The following is a 9,536-nucleotide window of genomic DNA, read 5'->3' on the forward strand; positions in this document are numbered from 1 at the left end:
GCTGCAAGGACAAACTACAAGAGACTACTTTCTTGAAAAAAAAAGAAGAAAAAAAAAGATACTTTATAAACAAGATATTACATTTCCCCTAGCCTGCTTCTGTCAGCTGATTAATTACTAGGCAGTGCAGATGAAATGGACTTCGAGCTTCTAAAAATGGAGATTGCTCACATTGAAATGCAACTAGAGCACAGCCACTGGCAGATGAAACGGCCACTGTGTTGCTCGGGGTAGTCATGCAGATGTCCAGTCCCTGAACATGAGTCTCTTGACGGCAATTTGTCAGTGTAAAAAGCCCTGGAAATGTCTGTATGGGGGTAGCAGACTCTTTAGTCTCCTGGCTATTTATTTATACATCTTGTCATCCATTCAGATTAGAGCTGCATTCATAATTTGCTGATGTTAGTTCAGCTATTATAAATCACACATCTACAAGTTCTTCAATTTTTTTCTGAACTAACATTCAATCATGCATGTGCAACATTTGTAGTGATTAAAATAGGAAAATGCACATTTGAAAATATAAATTTAGGCACCATTATAGGCTTGTTTAGACCCTGTATATTATTGTGACCTTTTGCATACTTTTCACTCAAATGTGTAAACAATATTAAATCTATACATACATTTGTAATACCATATTGTCACATAATTATCCTATATCTACGCAAACAGGTCCCCATTTTGTCATTAGGTTAGGCTGTTTTCCAATTCAAAGGCTTCTCTCACTTTCAATTACTCTTTAGATAAGTGTTTGAGAGATTTTGTGATGTTTTGCCCATTCAGTTATTATAAACGGTGACTCCAATTTTCCTCACCCTTTCATCACTATTTAGTTCAACTTTAAAAGTTATCATTGTTAATTTGAAAAGTTTGCCTATGAACAACTTTAATCTTGTATAAATAATAGATAGCGTATACAGTATCTGTCTTCTGATAAAAGATTGGATACAAAACCTCGTCTCAAGTATCGAAATCAGCTGCCAAACCACTTACTCCAACCCTCTATGGCTTCTCTCAGTACTATAAAAATGTAGACTAAGCAAATACTTTAGCTTGCCACCTTGGAATTGAACATACATATTCAAATTACCTGCCAGAACAAACAAATACTTTCATTTTTCTCAAGAAGTTAGTCCTAAATGGACCCTCAAAATATATTCAATCAGTAATCCATGTACCGCTAAAATGACATTTTCTGACATCAATTAAAATACCATATTCCATGTGTAGTCTGGAATTTCTGTATAATAGTTATTGATTCTTGCCTTGTGCATTTTATACTATCCTTTATTTGTGTGCCTCTTTAATGAGCCCCCTTTGTTGTTGATGTTAATAGTTTTAATCCATTAAGACCCGAGGCGACCTCTAAAAAAACATTCTAAAACTTTAAGCGTTATTTGATGACAACCTCCTTAAAACCGGACACAAGTGTCAGCGTTCATTTAAACCTTCATTTCTCAGCCTTGGCTGCAGATAGCAGATTCAATTAAAAAAAAAACACTTCAATGCTTAACCTTTGGCTTTAATTGGAAATGTTCAATTAAAGAAAAAAACCAATAAACAAAAAAAAAAAAGGGAAAAAAAAGATAAATTGTTGAACTAAGAAGAAGACTGGGTCAAAATGTATAAAAAATTAGATGGCTTTTAATTTGAAAAAAGGGCTTTCAATTTGTAAGAGAAACAGGAAGGCGTGGCATTGTGCCGACCAATAGGAATATCACCAGCGAGTCACGCAAAATTTGGCAAACCGACTGCGTGTCTTCACGCTCACACTGTGACTAGCTCTGTGACTAACTCTGTCTTGTGAAACTCACTGTAGCCACAGATGGCAAAAAGGTGCTACGGTATCATTTAAAACGATGGTTGTTTCTGAAGTATTTACAGGTGAGATTAAAGTGGTGTCTTCAGTGGACCATTGTATACAAGGACATTCGCATGATGGTAAGTGTTTGATGCAAAAGCAAACATGTACCTTTTAAACTCACCTTTCATCAGCAATTTACTTTACAGAGCTCCGGACAAAGAAAAACTACACTGGCAGCAATGTCACCCAATATATTTCATTAAAGTATATTTGAGGTATATTTATCAACGTTTTATAATTAATGTCTTAAGCTGCCAGGATGATTTAAAAATGTTTGTTTTCCTTTAACTTTGTTCTCCTCTAACCTTGAACGCCTGGGGAAAACAATTTGATATTGAGTGTCCACAAGAGGAATGGACAGAATAATGCTTCCTCAACAGCTGCTTGCACAAATTGATTTTCTAGTCTTTGCAGCAATGACACGTAACTGAGGTGTTGTATACATGTAACACGTAACATGAGGGGAAACCGGCCAGTGCTGTGGAGTTTAGTGACCTTGTCAACGGTGACACAGCATCAGCCCGGGTTTACCTTACCGTTGTGTCCTCAGGTTGTCACGTGGATTAAAGTGCAATAATGCTGCATGATTTATGACTTCAAAATGCAGCAGTATTGTAATTAGGTGAAAGACTGTATTGGAGGAATAAAAATCGAACTTAAAATCATCGACTTTGCTGCGATGAATCTGAGAGTTTGCTTCCTCCCAATGATTTCTGTCTGTATATGCAGACGGAAGAGAACTATCCAAAACAAAAACAAAAAAAATGACACAAATGCCCCCAAAATGATCCAATATGTTGTTCAAATCCAGGATCAGAATTTGCAACAAAGGAGGGAGTCCACACACTAATGAAAGGTGAAAGGGGTGGTTATCAAACTAAGCTCAACACTTAACACTGACACAAGTGGAGAGAACTAGAGAGGTAATTGAAAGAGAGATAAAGGCAAAGGGAAGGACGTCACCATCTAAACATAAAAAGCCTTTTTTTGTGTGTTTTATTGCGATATTGAATAACAGTTCCCTCACTATTCTCAACATGCAGCTGAATATGTTTTTTTTTTATCTTCAGCTATTCAGGAAGGTTTCACTGAGAGTGTCGCCCTCTTTTGCAGAACATCCTGAGAATACTCACACAGCTCCATATATCCACATCTGAAAGCTGCTGGTACAACTACAGTAAGATGTGTTGTTCATTGAGCAGTTCCCCCGGAGCAGCTGGAGTTAAGGGTCTCGCTCAAGGACTCTTCAGAGCCGGTACCGAGGAGAGGACGAGCGATATTTCACTTGGCAGCCCAGATTTATCCTGCTTTGTCTGTGATCAAACTGCCGACCTTCTGCTTCTGTGACCTTCTGGTCATTACTAACACTCAGCTAAAGCTGTTCAAAAGCAGATAAAAAAAAAACCAACAACCTTTAAACAGTGCAGAACTATGATACAGATTTACTTGTGAGACTCCATCACAGTTAACTTGTTTACTTCCAGGAATCGCATGGCTAGAGTTCAGATGGCACACTAGTACCCATGGGCTTAAATGCCATATTACTTGCAGCATGGCACGTATCACTAACTGAAAATAACATTCATTACCGTCACGGTGAATTTTATTTTATTTTTTTAAATAAGGGATGGTGACCAACACATCTGCCCTCTTGCTACTAAAATGATGTGACTGCAGTTGCATGAATTAATCCCATGCTAGATAGAGATTAAATGAAAAGAGGAGAGAACATGTGTGAGTGGTTATAAATGGAAGAAAGAGTGCCGCGATTGCAGGATAAAACATGTGGGAGGATTAGTTCAGGTTTCCAAGGCAGGGTTCAGAAAACTAATCTTCACAGGACTTCCTTTTAATTGCGTAACACGTGATAAATAAACTATGGTTGTATTAATGAAATTAGCAACAGAATCAGCACCGAATAGAACTGGGATTCCCCCTCCCATTACACATGGGGGGGGGGGGGGGGGGGGGGGGGGGGGGGGGGGGGGGGGGGGGGGGGGGGGGGGGGGGGGGGGGGGGGGGGGGGGGGGGGGGGGGGGGGGGGGGGGGGGGGGGGGGGGGGGGGGGGGGGGGGGGGGGGGGGGGGGGGGGGGGGGGGGGGGGGCATTAGTAGACACGTTGCAGTCATCTGTATATTCAGGTCAAGAGGTTTTGAGTCTCACAAAGCCCTCTTTGACTCTCCTTCCATTCAATGGTTAATTATTTCATTTCTTCCCCCACATCCACCTTTGCTTTCAGCTCTGAGGAAGAATGAATGAAGTGTAAACAGAGTGAAATGCTAACAAAATTAAAAAAAAATTAAAAAAAGGGGAAAAACAACAACCCTGCAGGTTATTTTTTGTGTGTCACAACCATTATAAGTCAACAGTGGCGTTCCCAGCACACGGAGTGAATGTGGGCCCTCAGTAGGAGGTCCCTCCCCATGGATCAGTCGGTGTGAGAGCAGAAAAGCTAAGCACTCTCCTGCTGCAATTAAAGAACAGCCCATCAATAAATAATGAATGTCAAACACAGCGTGATGTTTGGCCTGGTAAGAAGACTTGTATCCTACGTAGATTCATGGTCACAGCAGGTCAGGAAACAAGGGGTGGCATGGTGGAACCAGGTTAGAGGAGACGAGAAGATGTTCAGAGGACCCTGCGGCAAATGTCACTTCGTCCCTTTCAACACTTCTCGGATTGTGGCGGTGGACATTCAAGATGCAGAGGCAGCTGTCATTTCTTTGACCAGCCGCTGACATTTGGGATTCTGGGCAGCTCGCCCCGTGCCAGCACAGGAAGTGGGATGGAGCCAAGGGCACAGTGGCAGGAATAACACGGGACAATCAGTGGTCATCGCAGTGGCACCACAGAAGATTTCTGTAACTTAACACGGTGTTTTCCAGTTTAGAGCAGAACTCCGGCAACCTTCTTCATGACCCGATCATACAAAAGTTAAATGAAAGGGCGTCTTAACGTGGTAATATCTAATATTTCATGTCCTCTAAAGGACATGTGTCGCCAAGTCACACCGTGTTTTAGCTGTTTACAACGGTGCCAAAATGAACAATACTGGGATCACTATTGCACAACTAACTGACCCTCTCACTACTGTGGGAAGGATTCCTTCTTTTGCCAATTTTACCACTGGAGGTGAGTGAGATGAGTCACACTAAGTGTTGTTTCAGAACCTCTCTGTGTGTAGTAAAAGCCCACAATGGTTGACGCTCACTGAGCAGAGTTACTTCCTGCTCAGTTCAGCAATAAAAATACTCTGTCCACTTAGATTACAGTCACCGTGCAAAACACTGCTGACATGCAGTCTTTAAATATCTGCTTTTCAAGCCTCACGGACATGGGGGTGTCCAAGTTCATCATGTTCCATTACCTCTTCAAATGCATTTATTGCCCTTTCACGGGTTTGCAACTGACGACCTCATTGGCAAAATGAAGCCGTTTTCAAAAACCAGGTGATAATCCAAAATGAAGAATCATCAAGAAAAGAGATAAAGGCACTTATTAATTTGACATTTTAAAGATGTATATACAGTATAAGTCACTACACGGCGGAGATTTGTAATTTAAGCCTATATTTGGTTAAAATGTACCTGAGAAAATGCTCGAAATAAGGAATATATATATCAAATAATTAGGATGACCTTTATTCAGATCACATCGTCATTTTTTTATATAATAATGCTGAATACAAATGAAACTATACAATTCAATTTACAGCATATATTTACTGTGGAAATGTTATTATGGTCGGTAAAGGTAAAACTCCTTTGTCAAATGGGATGGTTTTTAGTACGCAGTAGTGGTGAATGTCATGGTATAGTGGAATAGTCACTATATAGTCATGGTTGTGAAAGCTTTGTTCATGATCAATTGTCATACAAATAATTGAAATTAACAATCTGTGTTTTTCTGTTCATTTTATGCTATTGTTGTAGTATAAGCCTCATCAAAGTTTATTAAACGCAGCAAAGAAGAGGAGCCATTTATTGGCTGTGATGTTAATCCAAGATGTGAATGTCAATAGATGCTCATTGAAATGCGGACGATCGAATATTAGAAGTGAAGCGCCTCAAGATAAACAGTTGGTGACACTAATTCTCCACTTGAGCAAATTTACCACAGCAGAAGACGGGGTGAAACGAGATGTCATTTAAAGAACACCAGTCAAACCTCAAAATGGGAAGAAAAAAAAAACGACAAAGAAATAATGACGGAAATCTGACATTCCTGGTGGTTTTTATACGAATGAAAATGATTTCTAACAATCATGCAAAATGTTTGCCATCAGCTCAAATTGTCACTCAGGCGATTATATAATAGCTGTGACAGGCCAAACCGCACGAGTCACTGCAATAACACTGTACAATAACTCACCTCTGGCAAAATCCATCACACAACAATAACACCGTTGGTTGTCTGTTTTCTTGTTTGTTTAAATCTTTGCACTATTGTTTAGTTAGTTGTAATTTAATTATTCTATTTTATTTTATTCTATTTATTGTATACACTGTGCATTTTTATATTTAATATTTGACTGTTGTTTTATTGCTTCCCTGTACCTATAATGCTGCTGTAGTGAAAAAATTTCCCCTTGTGGGATTAATAAAGTAACTATCTATCTAAAATCCATCGGAGCCGTATGTCAAGTGATTATCAGATAGGCGTGATCGTCTGTAGAAACACAGCAGACACGCCTGCTTCTGCTATTTGTCAAATCCATGTTCAAGCATGTAGTTATTAGTCAAAGTACATTTACAACTTACTAGCAAAACAAACTGTTGTTCCTGGAAGAAAACCTGAGCCACAGGTACAAAAACAATGTTCCCTTCACTTGACATCATGTCTGTTGTCATTCTGCGTTTGTCCCAAAGTCTGAAACACAGAAAATCCAACAACATCCACCATGTGACTGGTCTGCAATATGTCGAGATAAGCTTCTGGGCCATTAGAAAGATCGAAAAATAGAGTTAAGCTAACAGCCATACATAAAACATGACCTTTACAATTCCAACATGGCAGCGTGGACCTGTTGTGGCTCTGAAATATTGATTTTGAAGGGTTTTATAAGGAACAAAAATGAAACAAGTCTATATTTTATGGTATGCTACATCCCTACAAGTCTGTTTTTCCCTAAGATAAAAAACTAAAACGGACTCTTACATGGACTGAAAAGGATTCATACAGGATGGAATCAATGGGATTTTCTCTTAAATGTATTATTCCAACTATAACTATATATTATTCACTATAAAATCATCTACTTTAGATTTTTTTTTTTTTTTTACCACTAGGATCGCTATGGAGCAATTCTGTGTTGGTACTCTTGTTTGCATGTCTGCTGCTGGTTTCATGCTCTTTCATTGATAAACAGCTGGTAGTAGTAAGAAATGGAGAAATGTATTGGCTAGGAATGACTCATGATTTTAGAATATTTGAATATAAAAATGACATTTATTTCCATCAGGCTCTAAGCACATCATTTTTCAAATCGCTTAGGCAGCGTCTCAAACACCGTTCCCCACATTAGGAGATTGTCTCGAATCTGGTAGATATCAGCGGGGCGGTGAGATCAGACGCGCCGAGACGAACAAGAGAAACGTTCATGGGCGACTACAGCCGTGAAAAAGTTCTGTCTGGAGCTCCGTTAATGCATAAAGATGAGCTGCAGTGCAAACTCCGCTGGTAAAGGTAGCGCACAAGCCTACCACAGCTAAGCATGTTTTTAATAGCGGAAGAAAAAAAGATCGTTAGCAAGCAAACCGTAAACAATGCAAGTTCCAAACCATTAAAAACATTTAGAAAAAAAGTTTTCTGAATAAGGGAATGCACACTTAATGACAAAAGAACTTAATTTACAAAACAATAATGCAGAAGGTGCCTTCAAATTCCCTGTGCTTATATTCATTCATTGGTAAATCAGGCAAACAATATGAAATAATTCCTACATAATACACGTCCATGACCTCTTTTGGTCCTCGGCCCAAACTTTTGAGAACCAGCTGTTTCACTGTGTGCTGCTGGGTCTGTTCACAGAGACGTTATGAAATGGCACCGTGAGATTTGAGCTGTCACTGGTCGTAGCCGCTTTGTCCACCCCTGTCAGCTGTCGGTGGTTTCTGTGCATCGGGAGGAACAGGGCCATGAGTGAAGCCTCGCAAACTAAAGAGTCCGTTAGACACCCTCAAGCAATGTCACTTGGGAAAGTACAACATTTATAAAAAAAAAAAAAAAAGCCTCCAGAGAGTCGCAGTGTATCAGCCGTCCGTAAAGTCTGGTGATTTAGGTCAGTTTTAAGAATCATCTACAAACATGACTCACCATTTCTAAATGGCGGCGCACGCTTCTTTTCTAATAGAATCCAAGAAATGTCACGAGGAATGACTGGACTATATTATAAATTAGACCGTTAAATGACTCCAACCCTGGGGGGGAAAACATGAAACCTTTTTTTTTTTTTTTTTATCTCCATCAATACAGCAAAAAAAAAAAATGAAATCTTGATTCCTCAATTTTGGCCAGCTGGCTGTTTTAAGAGTGATGCAAGAGCTGCAGAAGTCAAGATAGTGTGAGGAGAAATAGCCATAGAAACACAGTGGCTCCATCTTCCAGCCCAAAGGGTGAGCTCTGATTAACCATGGCCTCCAAACTGTGTCATCTCTCAGCATGAACAGAGGCAGGTGAGGAAATGAGGCAACAAGGCGGAAAGAGGCGAGAGAGAGCGAACAGCAGAAACGCTTATGTGAAAATAATGAGACTTAAGAATGAAATGAAAAAGGACGGAAACCTAAACATGGCCGCAGTTCCACATGATGCGGAATAAAACCACGGATGCAGAAATATACGTTGCAGCTTCCTCACGTTGTTCGCCACTCGACGAGGAGTGCGCCCCGTCGACCCGGGACTCTACCCTGACTCGTCAACACACACCTCCCAAGCCGTGCCAACTGCCAGGTCAAATGAGATGGTCGGTTGATCTCGCAGAGGGTTTGTATTACTCCACTACCCTCTCTCAGCTGCGCTATTGAGGGACGTGTTTATGTGGCGATCGGGGTTTAACTATGCCCTCAGATGCCTGAATCTGTAGAACTCTTTCGCAACCAGATCTGGTTGCCATCTGTACGGTGTCAGCAGCTCGGAAAATGTTCTGCCATGTCATTATTAGCAGTGAGCGCCGAGCAAGTTCACCTCCTGGGTTTTAATTGGAAAATGTGTTGAGGTCACAATTTATTTGGCGTGCTGAATGTAGATTTATTCATAGATGGTGGCGATATGTTGCATTGTAGATTTTCATAAAGATCCTCTACCTGCATATACAAGGAAAATACTCGGCTTTGAACAATCATTCGTGTCTGATATGGCGTTTCCATTTAAAACTTTTTAGTTTTCAAGTAAGTTTCAATATCTGGTTACACATTCCTAAAATACAGAATCTAGGATATGAATGACAAGACATTTCTCAATGTTAGATAAGACTGAACAAATCAAGTCAAATTGTCCATCCCTAAGCTTTACATTTCCACCATAGACTGTATATAGAAATGGACGTGATCTCAGGGTTCTAAAAAGCCAATGCAAACGTGCCTTAAAGTGTTATACTACTGACAAAGGGCTGCTGCCAAAAAACCTCCAGCTCCAATAAAAGAAAAATAAATAAAAAGAAGCACAAACTTCTG

Source organism: Brachyistius frenatus, unplaced genomic scaffold (assembly GCF_029030835.1).
Source record: "Brachyistius frenatus isolate BFR_SWC_R1_liver_20210118 unplaced genomic scaffold, ASM2903083v1 Contig_98, whole genome shotgun sequence".
Taxonomy (NCBI): Eukaryota; Metazoa; Chordata; class Actinopteri; family Embiotocidae; genus Brachyistius; species Brachyistius frenatus.